Raw genomic sequence first — 9,336 nt, forward strand, 5'->3', positions numbered from 1 at the left:
GATTAATTCTAAGCAGAGATAAAGAACGAAATGGATGAATTCTAAGTAGAGATAAAGACGGCAAGTTGATATCTAAGATAGTTTCAGTATAAAGTCAGAAATGATAATTCTAAGTAGATATTAAGTTGGAAATTGATTCACTCTAAGTAGAGATAAAGTCAGAAATTGATCATTCTAAGTAGAGATAAAGTCAGAAATTAATCATTCTAAGAAGAGATAATGTCAGAAATGATAATTCTAAGTAGAAATAAAGTCGGAAATGATAATTACAAGTAGAGATAAAGTCGGTAATTGATATTTCTAAGTAGAGATAAAGTCGGAAATGATAATTCTAAGTAGAGATAAAGTCGGAAATGATAATTCTAAGTAGAGATAAAGTCGGAAATGATAATTCTAAGTAGAGATAAAGTCGGAAATTGATCATTCTAAGTAGAGATAAAGTTGGAAATTAATAATTCTAAAAAAAACTTAGTAATATCGGAAAGTAATAATAAAAAAAAATAACTTAGATAAAGTCGGAAATTATCAGAACACCCTTGACGACCTAAGGAAAATAAATATTGCTTACTTCACTGTTCTTTCTTATTCTGCCGTGCTATGAGTTTTATAACAAAGAATAATGACACAAGAGAAGGAGATGCCTTCATGAATATTCACGCAAAAAAGTTGCGTATTCCACGAAGCGCTTTTGAAATGATATCCGGGATTTAAAAATGTAATTCTTTGCATATTTGCCGTTCAGAATACAAAGAGTCAGGAATACATCGTCGAATTTTGTTTGCGTTTGTTTTGTCTCTTGCGTGCTTGCATGTCAGTATGCTCAGATCTGTTTGTAACTGTAGGAGGACAAACTCAAACAAACCATTGTTGACATAACCACTTCTTTGCCTTTGCTATAGTCGACTTTCTATGCATTTCTTATTTACTAAGCGAATACGGATAAGACTCAATACATATACCTTTCATGTTCTTTAATATCTAAACTCTACATTTTTAGTTCTCTGTAAAATAACACTTTTGAGCAGGCTTTGTCTGTCCGTCCGCCCTCACATCTAAAAAAAATTACTGAGGCTACAGGGCTGCAAATTGATATGTTGATTATCCACCCACCAATCATCAAACATACCAAATTGCAACCCTCTAACCTCGGTAGATTTTATTTCATTTAAGGTTAAAATTATCCATGGATCGTGCATCTGGCAGCGCTTTCCGGAGCCATGGGACGCATTTTCACTCTATCACATATGGTGAGCGACTGGAGAGCTGCCGGGTATAGTTGATGGTTTTATACAGCATTTAAGTTGTACGTTGTTTATAACTGTTGTTTTATTTTAAATGTTATTTTGGTTTTCATTGACGGTCAACATACGGAAGTTAGAGATGAATTATTGAATTTCAAATTATTCTAATGAAAAAAAAGTCTCATTTGGAAATATTAAAAGAAGCAAACTTCACGAAAGTAATTCATAACCCAACACACACAACAATTATGCATGAAAAGACGAGAAGTATAACAAAGCTGACTGTCAAGATTTGATACAATCCATATATATATAATATATATATTATATATATATATATATATATATATATATATATATATATATATATATATATCATATATATATATATATATTATATATATATATATACATATAATCTATATACATACATATATATACATACATATATATATACTATATATAGATATATATATATATAGATATAGATATATATATATATACATTTATATTATATTATATATATATATAGTATCTATATATCATTCTACTATATATATATATATATATTATATATATATATATATATATATGGTTTCCAATAAGCCCAGGGATAGAGTAGAGCTCGGGAGAATTCCTTCCTACGAGAAGTGAAGTGTATATCGAGGCTGATGGTCCGATGTGGGACACTAATGGGCCATAAAATTCTTATTCGGTGGACGAATATGGCTATGTATGGGGGCCGTGTCGGGGATAGAAATGTGTCTGGGGATCAAGTGGAATGGGATACGACTTATACCACCCCTTTCTGTGTAATGGATCCCTTATTTCATATCCGTGCATAAACGACATGATACGACCTCCCAAAAAGACCGCTCCCTTTTTCCGTTGGATTTTCCGTCTGGTCGACTTTTGACGTCTTTATCGGACTCCGCGGAACGGAGAGGTCGCCAGAATTTGGAGGTAGAGAGAAGACTCTAAAAACTTCAAGAGTTTGAAAGAAGAGGAAGGAAGATGAATGAGTCTTCTCCTTTGAGGGATTTTGTGACAAGAAATGATGGATAATGAAAAGTTTTTTTTTTTTTTTTTTCTGGTATGAGTGCCAAAGTCAATCTCAATATCCTTGGAAACCAGTAACATTTTTAATAGCTCATGAGAGAGAGAGAGAGAGAGAGAGAGAGAGAGAGAGAGAGAGAGAGATACTATGTTACTTTAGGAACAGTTTACCATAAATCGAAAATCACTTGCACAGTACAGCCTAAGATTATTCGTATTTTACACAAAGTCGCAATTGAATTGCAGGGTAGAGACGACATAGAAATAACTGAATGCTGCAAATAAAAGCAACTTTACACCATATTGAAATGAAATTGAACAAGCGTAATCCAACCTCCAGCTTACTCGTGGCATGTGCTACAATCTACGGTCAAATATCACGTTGTTTCGCCAATGAAAATTAAAATAAACACGCTATATTTAATCAGAAATAATTGTTCTGTACTGTTTAACATGCACATTGTTTGTTTTTTACATTTTCATTCTAATACATAAATCAATAACCATCCTAAAATTCATGCATCTTTAACTCAACGTGAAACACCTTGTCCAGACCTTCTTAGGCTTTTCCATAGGGCTTCCCTACCCCCAACAAGAACAACACCAATAACAACAACAACAAAGTAGCTTGTTGGCTTACTCCCCGAATAAGCGAAATATCCGAAATAGGAAAGAGAATAAAAAAAAAAAGACTGATTACAATAAGTAAACCCAACCTCTTGGAGTGAAATATGAATTCACGGAAGCATAAACATTGTGGGCGTCGTCCTTGGTTTTTCCGTGAGGCAATATCCCTCTCGAACGAAACGACGAATTAGAGACCTTATGTCGTATGGACATCTGGAATACGTTTTCACACCGAATTGAATGTTTTATTTATTTTTGTTTTATTTTTTTTTTAGTGGGGTCGAATATGAATGACATGTTAAAAAAATTCATAGCTGACTATTGCATACACCTCGTAGAGGGGTAATGCCGTCAGTGTACCTCACGGGGTGCACTGTAGACGTTACTAAAAGTTCTTTGCAGCGTTCCTTACGCCCCTAGCTGCAACCCCTTTCGTTCCTCCATTCATAAACTCTCTCTCTCTCTCTCTCTCTCTGGGAAACGATATTCATGAAATCAACGATCCCTCTTCCATGACGGACTGATCTCATTAGCGATGAAGAAGAGGTTTCAAGCAAAAAAAAAAAAAAAGCCGCTCTCTTAATTCAATTAATCATTTTGCGTAATTATCGTCCAGGTCTTTTAAGAATAAATCGCCGTTGCTTGATCCCTGTGGAAAGGAAATTCCTTTTTAGGTGGTTGTTTCACTTCGTCATTCTTTCTTGTTCGTCTAATTACTGATCATTTCAGTTTTGCAATTCACTGTATACCTTTTTAGCGTTGTTTTTTTATTTATTTTTTATTTTTCGTATTCATACAGCTTTGGAATCGTTTGATTTTTTATGCGTTTCAATTAAAAGACATATGCAGCTTAATGGTAGTAAGTCTCTTTTAGCTTATTCACACCTCTTCCACGCATGGAACATGTTATCGCAGGCTGAAAATTCATATTAATCGACTCAAAAAATGTGGCCATGGAATAAAATGTATAAAATTGCGGCAAGTTATCTACCCGGAATGTTCATCATCGGCGCCTTTCAATTGTCCCTCCACGTAGATTCCTCTCACATTGGACCAAATGAAAACCTTTGTTTTATAAATAAGAAAATGATATACTTTTAATAAGATTTTTCGTAGAATACCATGAATAATTTCTAACTTGTACGATTTATCAAGACCTTATCAGAATTAGCCTAATTATTGGCAAAACATACAAAATCTATCGAGTTCATTTTGGAGATTCATTCTGTCAATATATAAGTGGGCGTGGCTACAGTGGAGAAAGACTAACCAGGGGTGCCACACACATATAGGGGTAGTATACGTAACTAATAAAAGAAAGGTATATTGAGTCTGCGATAAATTGCAATGCTGATGAGTAGATCGAGTTTTACATGTATTATAATACGTTTATCCGATGATGGAGTATGATTTTTATCGAAAATAGAATTTGGGATACAGATTGGGGTTTGCTTATCCTGAAAGAAAATAAGTACCCTTTTTAGCTCTTACTTGTGCCGTGACAGCTGCAGGCAGATACGTGGCACGGTGGCAGCCATGGTGGATGTCCACCCCTTAATTTCGCTGTAAGCTTATTACTGTGGTAACTGATTTGCAGTTGCAGAAGTTGAATTCCCATACAACCCAACACCGAGAAAAAAAATTGATTCCAGGTATGTTTATCATGTATGTTAATTATGTTATAAAAGTGACTGATATTTCTTGGCATTTCTAGATTTTCCAGAGGCAGTAAGCCTCGCTATCAACGTTAAAAGTTAATTTTATTTTACGGTATACATGATACGTATGTTTGATGTACTGCTACGTTTAGCCAATAGACCTCATTCTTAACGAATACTGGTGCAAAATTTGGTAGGCGAGAGGTCTGTGGTCGTTCTAAGATTTTTAAATAAAGAATACTGTGATTATAAGGGACAAAAATCCAATGTCTTTACCTCAGCTAGGCTCACGAGATCCACCAGTGTTTTTTTATGTTTTTATTTTTTGTAACATTAATTTGCACTTTCACATGTAACATTGTTACTTCCATCGAAATTCGTCAGATGAGACGGATGAGGGCTTAATGTCGTTTTTTCCACAGGCAATTCAAGGAGTACTGCCTGAGTAGTTTGTGTATTTAAAAATAGGAAGGCTTGCAACACCACCTAAGGAGTTCAGTGTTGTTTTGAAAGTTTTCCTTACTGTAGTTTCTTTCGGTAATGTATATATGGGTAATGCGGTGCTCTTAGTACATAAGCTACTCATGACCACTGATGGGAGCATTTTTGTTCCGTTTTGTAATAAGTATGGGGAATTCTAGGAAAAACTCCTCCCGAACTACAAGGAACGTTCCCGCGAATACGACAGGCACTAGGGTCTAGGGATTGGAGCGTCAAATGTATTTGGCCGTGTAATTACAGTCTACCACAACAAATTTTTTTTCTGTCAAAATCTAATACCAGAATGGCCTCTCTTGGAAAACGTCTTCGTTTACATTCATGAAATAAAACCTTTACTAGAGGCGATGATCTTCAATTATGTGTAGGTTTTACGTTTCTTAAAAGCTGAAAAGCCTACTTTGTGCACCTAAAAGTAGCAGAAACCAGCTGCAGTTAGTGATGTAGTTGATGGACAAATTACAGGATGACCCTCATTGGGTGTGAATTATACCCCTGTAGGTATGAGGGTTTAGGGCAGGGAAAATGTCACTGGGAAAATAAGACATTTGGGATAATCAAGTAATGCAATATTCAGCACTCATATCTAAGTCTTCTTAATGTTTCTTTTTCCCTAACGACTGCGTTTGTACTTAATTAGGTTAGGTAAGTGTAAACTGGAACCATATTGGATATGAATAATCTTTACTAGATTTGATGAGAGGGCAGCCTTCACTTTGTGAGACCACAACCTATTCCTAATTAACCTTACCAGTAGACTAAGTAAAAACACCAAACACAAAAGTTTTAATTTTGCAGATCTCGTTACCTTAGCAATTTTTATGAATTACAGATAAGGTTCATTATGTTCATTTACTCTGTTATTGCCAATATTTTATTTTATATCACTGAAATTTTGTATAAGACTGAAACAAGTCAGTGTTGAAATACACTTCTTAAGAAAGCATCCAGTTATACAAAGTTAAATATAAATCAGTAGTTACTAGTGAATTTTTAGAGGGCATACAGATTTTCAGAAACTCTTGCCTAAGTATTTTTTTACAAGAATAATATATACCCCTTGAATAAAGCAGTTATGGCATAAGCAAATGGTAAATAGCCAGTTGATATCTAAACTATGAACAACTTTGTGTTATAAACCTACTTATAACACATATTGGAAAAGTCTAATCAGTGACTGTCAAATTTACTGCACTTTATAAAGGAAGTTTACCTAGGTCCGAGCCACACGAATTATGTGATCTCCCAGAAACATGTTTAGAGCATCACTATGATCAAATGTGTGGGTGTGTCCTTACTTGCATGTTGCAATTAGCTACTAGTTTATTCCAGACAGTCATGAGGTGTTCCTGATTGCATCGGTCCCATAGTGGTAAGGGAAATTTGAAATTTGGTCTTAGCTTCTTGTTTACAGTTTGTTGTGCATTTGCAGATAATGGAACTCATGGTTTATGTTATGGTGTAACCTACATATCCCCCATTATAAGCCCCAAAATTTTATTAGACCAAGATGTTCCTTTTAAAGTTGTTAAGGGTGAAAAATTTCTGCTGCGGAAAGGAGATCTCTTGAGAATATTTTTACAGAAAGAGTTTAACATTATTTGAAACATAGCATGGCTACCTTTTCCTTTTCTGGGTTTGCGAACATTTTTGTTTCCCTTCAGCCCCCATACACTTCCTGGAAGCTATTGCACTCAAGTATACATAGCAAGGAGGCATCTACATGAAAAAATCCTGTAAAAGGTGGTCTTTATGTACCTATAAGAACATTTGTTTTTAATGATTTATTAATATGCTAAAAGTGTAACTACATAGACTGATCTGCAGAAAATGTGATGGTCTGTGGGGCGAGGAAGAAGATTGAAGTTGGAAATTATGCGTCGTCCTAATTATTGACAAAAGGATTTTAAAATTAATTTACAATGACCGTTTTTAATAGCATTTTGTTTTATTTCAGGACCGTTTGAATTCTGAATGTTGGCAGAGGGACCCTGGTTATTGGACATACTAGACGATTGAAATTATTCAAAGACGACTCCGACAGAAAAAGGGCTAATAATCTTAGACTCAACATGAAATCACAGCCTAGTTTGATTTTTGCCTCTTGGACAACATAATCTATTACTAGAAGCAAGACCTTTCAAGGTTAGTGGGATATACTTGACATATCTTTAGGGTAACCTCATAGGTTGTTACTTAATATTGTGTACTTCGTGTGACACACCTGAGGCAATACTGAGTCATTAGCTGAAATCTGCAATGGCTGCTCACTCAATGTTACCCATATCCATTTATGCCAAACTAGTAGGGTCTTTTGTAAGATTTCAAGAGCTTATTTTTGGTATGGCTTTGCCTACCTAGCTGCCCATTTCATTTCCCTGGACAAGTCCTGTTCTTATTGCACATCATTCTGGTATTACATGCAACAAACCTCCCTCTCATAGGTTAATTGCACGAAACCCATAAAGCTTTTAGGAGTTTTGTTGTCCAGTGTTATATCTGTCCTGCAATATTTCTTTGTATTTTCAGCAATTTTGTTGATGTTTGACATTCTACAACAGTGACATTTAAAGCAAAATTCTTAATGCAGCAAGGTATAGCACCTTTATGGCAGATTGTATGTTTCAAGATAATTACAACAGTTAATTGTTGAAAGCAATTGGATTCTGCATTAGTAATTTTATTTTCGAAACATCTGATTCCATCTAGAAATAAGTGAAGATCACACTGTTTGGTCTTCACTGTACATTCTCAGTAACCTTATTAGTCTGGCATATCATAATGATAAGGATATATTGGAGGTGTTCTAGTTCGATGCGGATCATAAATCCAATACGTACTTCATTTTTTTTTCTTCCAGAAAAATTATTGTTCTTCTAGAAAAATTATTGCTGTATATCATGAAACTTTGACAGTTACAGTTGAAGTCACTTTGTTGTTTAGTTTGCTATGAATTGATATTTGGAACCTCAGCTTCCTCTTATGAATAGGATGCCTGATACATTGTACAGGTTCTTCAAGGATACTTTTGAGAGTTTGGGTGAAATGCAGAATCTCTCCAGTTTTGCGATTTACCAAGAAAATCCTTTTGAAAAGTGGTTGAATATCAAGAATCCGTTAATGGTTTCTTTATTATTGGCCTTCCATTGTTTGTGCCGCATCCGGTATAATTTGGTGGACATTAGCAATCCCTCAACAGTTTGTTGGACAATTGACAGTTCATCGACAGTATCTTTGATAATGTAATATGGTGGTAATTGTAAATTTAGTGGCAGTTTGGTTCCATGATTATCTTCATCTTCATTCCCAAGCTTTAGATGCCTCAAATTATTTCAAATTTGAGGTCTGGTGATTCCACCTGATTTTCTTTTATTTTACCTAATGCTTTCAATTTTGCTTTACTTGGTGAAGATAAGGTTTCAAGTTGTCTTTAATGAAATATTTTCAAGTAATTTTTTTATGAAAGGGTTTGACAGTTTAAAGTGTAACCTTGGAAATTTTAATTAGACATTCTTTAATGCTTCAGGAAGTACAGTAGTAGTCATAATTTTTGTTACCTGAGAACAGGATAATGAAATTACCTTGTAAACAATAGTTTTTTTTTTTCTCCATAATTGTATTGACAAAATTTGCACGAGTAATAGCGAAAGTAAAATTTTGGGTAATAATACAGGTTTTATTTTCAGATTTAATGCTGCAACACTATATGCAGGGATTCCAGTTTTGGTACATGTATACAGGAGATGCATTGCTGGGCTATAATGCATCAATAATTCAAAATGGAAGTGGATGGCGTCAGGAATTAGGTAATTTACCACGTTTTCCTTACGAATATTTTTCCGTTAAGATTTAAATGTAGTTTTAATCTGGTATCCTAAGTTTAGATTTCTTATGAGTTACTAATTGTTCCTACACGATGTACAAACCGTTGGTCCTTTACATTAGGAATTGCTTGAGGCGTAGTTTGTATAGCTAGGAAAAATGCAATTTACTTTCAAAAATTGTCATTTTCTTTTAAGATGTTCAGTTTTGTAATATAATAAATGCAGTTTAGGTTACATCTTAGTTTAAAATTGTGAAAAGTTATAACCAACTGAAATTCTTACACATTACTGAAAAGGTTAAACAAATGTTGGATGTAAATGGAAGCTTTATTTTATGTTCAAGGTAGTCCAATCCATCGTGTAGCCATAGTGTTATAGCCATATCATAGTTTAGCATAATCAGTCTTTGCAGACCGATTTTTGCCTTCTAGT

The 9,336-nt window shown here is 34.4% G+C and overlaps 1 long non-coding RNA gene across 1 annotated transcript; it reads left to right on the forward strand.

The window, feature by feature from the left end:
• Nucleotides 1–4,414: 4,414 nt before the first annotated feature.
• On the forward strand, nt 4,415–8,878 carry LOC135224110 (uncharacterized). Its single transcript, XR_010316617.1, has 3 exons — nt 4,415–4,576; nt 7,038–7,225; nt 8,767–8,878. It is a non-coding gene; the product is annotated as an uncharacterized LOC135224110 (long non-coding RNA).
• The last annotated feature ends 458 nt before the right edge of the window (nt 8,879–9,336 follow it).

This window comes from Macrobrachium nipponense, chromosome 10 (assembly GCF_015104395.2).
Source record: "Macrobrachium nipponense isolate FS-2020 chromosome 10, ASM1510439v2, whole genome shotgun sequence".
NCBI classification, from domain to species: domain Eukaryota; kingdom Metazoa; phylum Arthropoda; class Malacostraca; order Decapoda; family Palaemonidae; genus Macrobrachium; species Macrobrachium nipponense.